Below are 8,138 nucleotides of genomic sequence, written 5' to 3' on the forward strand. Positions count from 1 at the left end.
GCAAATCCCCTTAGGGGTTAGGAAGATTTGACGCTGCGTTTTCAGCTCCTTCATCCCAACCCTTCCCCGTGGGGTGTATATGTGTGTACGGCGAGTGTAAGGGTGTCCCTGCTGTCTGGGAGAGCGATAAGTGTGTGTCCCTAAATGTGAATGTACAGAATGTCCTGAAGGTGTCTCATGGAGCAGAGTGACCTTTGTAATAGTATCTTTCCAATGCATCCTTTGGTTTTCCTTGAGTCATGAGGTTTATTGCCTTTGATACTAAATCCATTTGTCCTCAGTCACATGGAGCCTCCAGAACCAAGGGGATAGAATAAGATTTGTGTCAATGGGTGTGTGAGTTTTGCTCCTCCCGAGTGAGGGATGGTGTCGTTTAGTAGAAATTTAGAGAACGTCTGCCAACGAGGGTGTTTTAATTGCAGCTGTAACCATAGTAGATACATTATGAGGTTTACAAAGTTGTTGAGATGCTCTTTGAACAGTGTATTTAAGACATAAAAAAGAAACATACAGACATAGCAGAATAGTAACTACCGATATCAATCCATGTAACACAATCATACCCAGATTACCAAAGGTATCAGCAAGCCATCCCCAGAGGGTTTTTTCTCCGGAGGACTGGTGTATCTTTGTAGTTGCTTTGATTATTCTGATCCATCTTCGGTCTAAAGTACCATTCTCCTGTGATGCCTAAGGCATAATCATATGCATACCGTACATTAGAGGCAACTCTAAGTTGTGAATAATCAGAAAATCCTGGAATTGGAATGGGGATCATTGGAACCCCTTTCTTAGTGTCGTGTGGAATGTGGGAACAAACCCAACATTTTGTTTTATTAAGGGCATTTGCATAGGTGCGTGTCATTTGGACACATTTGTTATCTGTCCATGATTCAACTAAGGACATACTCATAATTTTTGATTACTTCTCCTGCTGTTGTTATAAACCCTCTACGTTCCCAGGTTGCCATATAGTCGTGTACTACTCCAAATGCATAGTGACTGTCAGTGAAAATGTTAACTTTAATGTCTTTCGCTATTTTTAATGACTCAGTCAGCGCCACGAGTTCTGCCACTTGGGCTGAACAGTGTCCTGGCAGGGATCCTGTTTTTACGACGGTGCTATCATCCAATACCACCGCCCACCCAGTGTGGGGAATTCCATCTTTTATTTTCCTGGATCCATCAACATATAGTTCCAAGTCAGGGTCTGTGAGGGGGTTTTCTAGGAAGCGACTGTGGTCCTCCTGGAGAACCAGCTCAGAGCATGTATGCTCTTCTCCCTCCCCTAACATCCCATCTGCTGGGTTTACTCGTGTGTCTTTTATTATTTGTATGGATTTATCTCTGGGGAGCAAAACAGCTTCCCATCTAGCTCGTCTACTATCGGAGACTGAACGCAATTTGCCGGTGTGTAATAATTCAACTAACGTGTGTCCTGTGTGCAGAATCAACTGTGTGTTCATTACAATCGAATCGCATGCCTGCACTGCCCAAGAGGCGCAGTCTACTGCTGCCATACAGCGATGCATGCCTGCTGCTACCGTAGGTTGCTTTGTGGAGTAATAGGCGACGGGACGTGTCGGAACTGCTGTATAATAGATCCCATCTTGGGAACAGTAGAGGTGAAATGGTTTAGTATGATCTGGTAACCCGAGGGCGGGGGCATTGCTGAGAGCCTGTTTTATTACACGATAGGCTATTTCCTGTTCATGTCCCCAGTCTATGGGGTCCAAGGGAGCCGGGCTCCCTTTGATTAACGCCTGTATCGGACCTGTGGCTTGTGTGAAATTAGGGATGAAAGTGCGGCAATCATTAAGGAGCCCCATAACTTTACGCACAGCCCTAACATTATGTGGTTTTGGCATATTTAGAATGGCTTCTTGCCTATTATGCGTCATAGATTTTTGTCCTTGTGAAATGTTGTGTCCGAGATATTGAACCTTAGTTAAGCCTATTTGTGCTTTCTTAGGGCTTGCTTTAAATCCTGCCTTTTGTAAGACACCGAGGACTCATCAGGAGACGCAATCAAAAGATCATCCACGTACTGGATGATTAAACTATTCCAGGGTGTCAGATCCATTCCTTCTAAGGTCTTGGCCATTGCCTGGTGAAAGAGTGTCGGACTGTTGTGAAATCCCTGTGGCACTCTAGTCCATGTGTACTGTTTGTCACATACAGTAAACGCAAATTTATCTTGGGAATCAGAGTGGAGTGGCAGGCTCCAAAATCCATTGCTAATATCCAGGATGGTAAAAATAGAGTGTTCAGGTTTCAAATCATTTAATATAGTGTTGGGATTGGCTACAATCGGGTGTAACCGGGGTGTAACTTTATTCAATTGTGTGTAATCAATTGTGAGTCACCATGAGCCGTCTGGTTTTGCCACTGTCCAGATTGGAGAATTAGTGGTTGAATGCGTTTCGCGTATTATTCCTTCATTTTGCAATGTTTGAATAATTGTCTGAACTGCTGTAAAAGCTTCTGGTTTAATAGGATACTGTTTATGTGCTTTGTGTACTGGACCTGGGATTACTATAGGTTCAATTTGTGCCAGACCACAATCTAGTTTATGTGTTGCCCAAACATCAGGAAATTCCTGACATACGTGTCCAAGTGGTGTGTCTGGCCATATATGAGGTGTTGACGGTGTGAGTGAGATACTAGCACAATTTGTTGCGTATCTTTGTGTATTCTTTTTATTCCCGTGTGTATTGGTCCATATTATGCAATTATTATTAGCATCCACTAGTGCGCCGGCTTCTCTAAGGATATCTATACCTAATATTGTCCCCTTTTATACAGGTAACGAGCTGAGATTAGGAGCACTCCCTTTAAGAGAGTGCTCCTAATCTCAGCTCATTACCTGTATAAAAGACACCTGTCCACAGAAGCAATCAATCAATCAGATTCCAAACTCTCCACCATGGCCAAAGAGCTGTCCAAGGATGTCAGGGACAAGATTGTAGACCTACACAAGGCTGGAATGGGCTACAAGACCATCACCAAGCAGCTTGGTGAGAAGGTGACAACAGTTGGTGCGATTATTCGCAAATGGAAGAAACACAAAATAACTGTCAGTCTCCCTCGGTCTGGAGCTCCATGCAAGATCTCACCTCGTGGAGTTTCAGTGATCATGAGAACGGTGAGGAATCAGCCCAGAACTACACAGGAGGATCTTGTTAATGATCTCAAGGCAGCTGGGACCATAGTCACCAAGAAAACAATTAGTAACACTATGCAGTGAAGGACTGAAATCCTGCAGCGCCTGCAAGGTCCCCCTGCTCAAGAAAGCACATGTAGAGGCCCGTCTGAAGTTTGCCAATGAACATCTGAATGATTCAGAGGAGAACTGGGTGAAAGTGTTGTGGTCAGATGAGATCAAAATCGAGCTCTTTGGCATCAACTCAACTCGCCGTGTTTGGAGGAGGAGGAATGCTGCCTATGACCCCAAGAACACCATCCCCACCGTCAAACATGGAGGTGGAAACATTATGCTTTGGGGGTGTTTTTCTGCTAAGGGGACAGGACAACTGCACCACATCAAAGGGACGATTGACGGGGCCATGTAGCGTCAAATCTTGGGTGAGAACCTCCTTCCCTCAGCCAGGGCATTGAAAATGGGTCATGGATGGGTATTCCAGCATGACAATGACCCAAAACACACAACCAAGGCAACAAAGGAGTGGCTCAAGAAGAAGCACATTAAGGTCCTGGAGTGGTCTAGCCAGTCTCCAGACCTTAATCCCATAGAAAATCTGTGGAGGGAGCTGAAGGTTCGAGTTGCCAAACGTCAGCCTCGAAACCTTAATGACTTGGAGAGGATGTGCAAAGAGGAGTGGGACAAAATCCCTCCTGAGATGTGTGCAAACCTGGTGGCCAACTACAAGAAACGTCTGACCTCTGTGATTGCCAACAAGGGTTTTGCCACCAAGTACTAAGTCGAAGGGGTCAAATACTTATTTCCCTCATTAACATGCAAATCAATGTATAACTTTTTTGAAATGCGTTTTTCTTGATTTTTTTGTTGTTATTCTGTCTCTCACTGTTAAAATACACCTACCATTACAATTATAGACTGATCATTTCTTTGTGAGTGGGCAAACATACTAAATCAGCAGGGGATCAAATACTTTTTTCCCTCACTGTATATATATATATGTGATTTGATGTGTATTCTTATTTGATTTCCTCCCTCCTCAGGAATCACTGATAAAACATTGTTATTTGAAGGAGAACCTGACCACTTAATTCCCTCCATATCGGAAGTCCTGCAATGATCCATGTGCTGCTTGGAGGTGCACCAGAAACGGCCAGTCTTGATATTTATGATTGTCCAGATATTGATGTCCGTGAAACAATCAAATTAGTAAGTATTTCAATGGTTGAAACTTGTGTTTGCTCTGTATTCTAAGTTTCTGTGCCTTAGGGAACCTTTGTGACATACTAAAAGGACATACTGGTAAGATGTTGGGCACTTTTCAAACAACAAAAATGGCATTTGGTTAGTTATAAGGGACATTTATACCAGTCTGTGCAAATATCTATGCATATTCCAATGTTTGCTGCAGGACTTACAGATTGAGTGAGGGGGTCAATATGTTTGATTCAGAACTAACCACTGCTTCTTCAATTTTGTTTTAAACATAATTTAAAAGAAAAGTGGGCTATACATTGGTCTTGATAAAAGGAGCAGTGGTCCCTGAAGCAATTATTTTAGTTTTTTGGTCACAATTCCTAAAACCCATTTTCTGTAAAATATGTTATCAACTTGCATTAATATATTATCCAAAGTACAATCATACTAATCATGAAGATGTTCGTATTATTATATTCTAAGGGTTCTAGTCTATTGTGTATTGTGTTTATTATTAGGTCCTTCTCTTATGTTTTACAGTTGTTATTATTATTCCATACAATACAGGGATTAAATTAAGTATTTTAACCACAAACTTGAAGACAAAGTCTTTGAGGAAAGCAGGGCCCTGTTCGTTCCAAGGGTCAAGTTTCTTAAGACTCAAATAGCTATTTAAATGACTTTCGTATTCAGTCGACTTAGTCAATTGTCCAGCTGGATGGCTGGGCACAGGCGGGCAGCGCAGTCTGTAAAGTTCTTTATTTAATAAAGTCCTTTAAAAGAATTCTTCCTACGGCTCAATCTCCTTCTCCCAGTTTAACTCTTCTGTTGCCGGCAAAGACTTGGTTGGTTTCTGGTTCCGGTTCGGGCAACAGAGCTACAGGTTGAGCTGTGGCAGCGAGTTACTGGTTCAGGTGAGAGAGAGAGAGAAAGAAAGGCCGTGTTTGTCCTTTATAGTCTGTCAGATCAATAGGTGATTGGTTCCTGAGTTCTTGAGATTGGATTTCGGTTTCAGCCCCCAGTGTCCTATTGGAGGGGGGCTTGATTTATGACTGATGTCAATCCATGCCATCTTTTGGAAATGCCGGTTGGCCTGGGTTCGTAGCTCTATGTCGGGATTTCGGCTCTCATCCACTTCAAAGAGTTTTTATCACCCACAGGCCCCTTTCTCCAGACATCTCATAGCAGAATAACAAACTATTTGGCCTCTTCTCGGTGCCATCCTCCCCAAAACTGTCACTTTGATGCAAACCAGTTCCAAGCTGATGAGCTAAGGAAATCTGATAACTTTGGGGGGGAGAGGTCTTCTTTAGATCCGTGCTTCAGCTCAGAGCCCAAATACTCTTATCCAAATACACCCAACATAACGCTACACACCACATCCCAAAGATGCTCTATTGGGTTGAGATCTGGTGACTGTGGGGGCCAGTTTAGTACAGTGAACTCATTGTCATGTTCAAGAAACCAATTTGAAATGATTCGACCTTTGTGACATGGTGCATTATCCTGCTGGAAGTAGCCATCAGAGGATGGGTACATGGTGGTCATAAAGGGATGGACATGGTCAGAAACAACGGGCCGTGGCATTTAAACGATGCCCAATTGGCACTAAGGGGCCTAAAGTGTGCCAAGAAAACATCCCCCACACCATTACACCACCACCACCAGCCTGCACAGTGGTAACAAGGCATGATGGATCCATGTTCTCATTCTGTTTACGCCAAATTCTGACTCTGAAATCGAGACTCATCAGACCAGGCAACATTTTTCCAGTCTTCAACTGTCCAATTTTGGTGAGCTTGTGCAAATTGTAGCCTCTTTTTCCTATTTGTAGTGGAGATGAGTGGTACCCAGTGGGGTCTTCTGCTGTTGTAGCCCATCCGCCTCAAGGTTGTACGTGTTGTGGCATCACAAATGCTTTGCTGCATACCTCGGTTGTAGCGAGTGGTTATTTCAGTCAAAGTTGCTCTTCTATCAGCTTGAATCGAGTCGGCCCATTCTCCTCTGAGCTCTAGCATCAACAAGGCATTTTCGCCCACAGGACTGCCGCATACTGGATGTTTTTCCCTTTTCACACCATTCTTTGTAAACCCTAGAAATGGTTGTGCGTGAAAATCCCAGTAACTGAGCAGATTGTGAAATACTCAGAGGGGCCCGTCTGGCACCAACAACCATGCCACGCTCAAAATTGCTTAAATCACCTTTCATTCCCATTCAGACATTCAGTTTGGAGTTCAGGAGATTGTCTTGACCAGGACCACACCCCTAAATGCATTGAAGCAACTGCCATGTGATTGGTTGGTTAGATAATTGCATTAATGAGAAATTGAACAGGTGTTCCTAATAATCCTTTAGGTGAGTGTATATGTATGTATGTATGTATGCATGTCCAATTGCTTTGACAATTCAAATGCACTGAATTGAGAGAGAGAGAGAGAGAGAGAGAGAGAGAGAGAGAGAGAGAGAGAGAGAGAGAGAGAGAGAGAGAGAGAGAGAGAGAGAGAGAGAGAGAGTTGTAGTCCAGACCACTGCAAAATTCCTGCTGAAGTGATCTGGATCACCACACAATGGCCCAAGGACCACTGCAAACTTGGATTTCAATGTATTTGTGTAATCTGTGTTGCAATAGCACCTACCATGTTCCTTTGTGGTGATCTGGTTAATTCTGATCTGGGAAAACCACAATCCTGCAGGTTTAATAAGTCTCTCTACACATCAGTCCCTGAGTACCTTCAACCAATGGTCATTTTGACCAATTAAGCCCAAGATTTGAGTCAATTAAGTTGTCAAGGACTACCCAGTGAAGACGTGAACTCACGACTAGGTCACACTGTGAGCTCACCAGAGCAGACATTACACTGAGCTCACTGTGAGCTCACTTAGCGCTTTTCCAGCGACATGGTGCCGGTGCTGGAGCCGGAGCCGCTGCCCTTACTCGGTGGCTAACCCACCTCTATGTTACAAATGTTCCCTAAACACTTATTTTGCAAGATCAATAAAAATCCTTTAGGAAATTTAAACTTTTACTGACACACATAGTTAATAGCAATGTATTATAACTTTACCAAAAATAATAATCTGTATATCTTTAATTGTTTAGACGTTATTAAGATATAATGCATCTTTCACATAGGGAACATTTGTAACATGTTAGGAAAAACAAACAAATGATTTGAAAATATTCATAATTACAGCATACAATTTGTCAGGCTTCATAAGAATGGTATTTATAACATACTCTGTAAAAATCAAGCAAATAGCATTTGTGGTTCACGAGAAAATATATATATATATATAATCAAAGCTATCAGACTATAGCAGCCGGTGTATGAAGACACATACGATTATACAGCATTATTTGGCAGCTTCGCAAGACCTAATTTGAAACGTTGTTGGTAAGTTAGATAATTAGTGGGGACCCTCTATTTGCAGTTCTTCCCCTCCATAATTGCTAAAATAAAGTTTTACTGACATTTTATTGACCCTACCACTGCATAGGGCACATCTGTAACATGAACGCTACTGAATGGCACATACATTGAAAACTACGGAGAACTGAGACAAATCCACTTTACACTTCATAAATAATCTTAAAACGTTTCCAACCAAGGCAACACCCACTTGAAATACGTTCATTCTCATTTTTGGTAAACAAAAAGAGAGATTGTTACATATGTTCCCTATGATGCATCTACAGAGAGAGAGAGACAGACAGACACTAACTCTCTCTCTCTCTCTCTCTCTCTCTCTCTCTCAGCTGGGAGTGTGTGGGAGGGGTCTG

This window comes from Amia ocellicauda, unplaced genomic scaffold (assembly GCF_036373705.1).
Source record: "Amia ocellicauda isolate fAmiCal2 unplaced genomic scaffold, fAmiCal2.hap1 HAP1_SCAFFOLD_35, whole genome shotgun sequence".
NCBI lineage: Eukaryota > Metazoa > Chordata > Actinopteri > Amiiformes > Amiidae > Amia > Amia ocellicauda.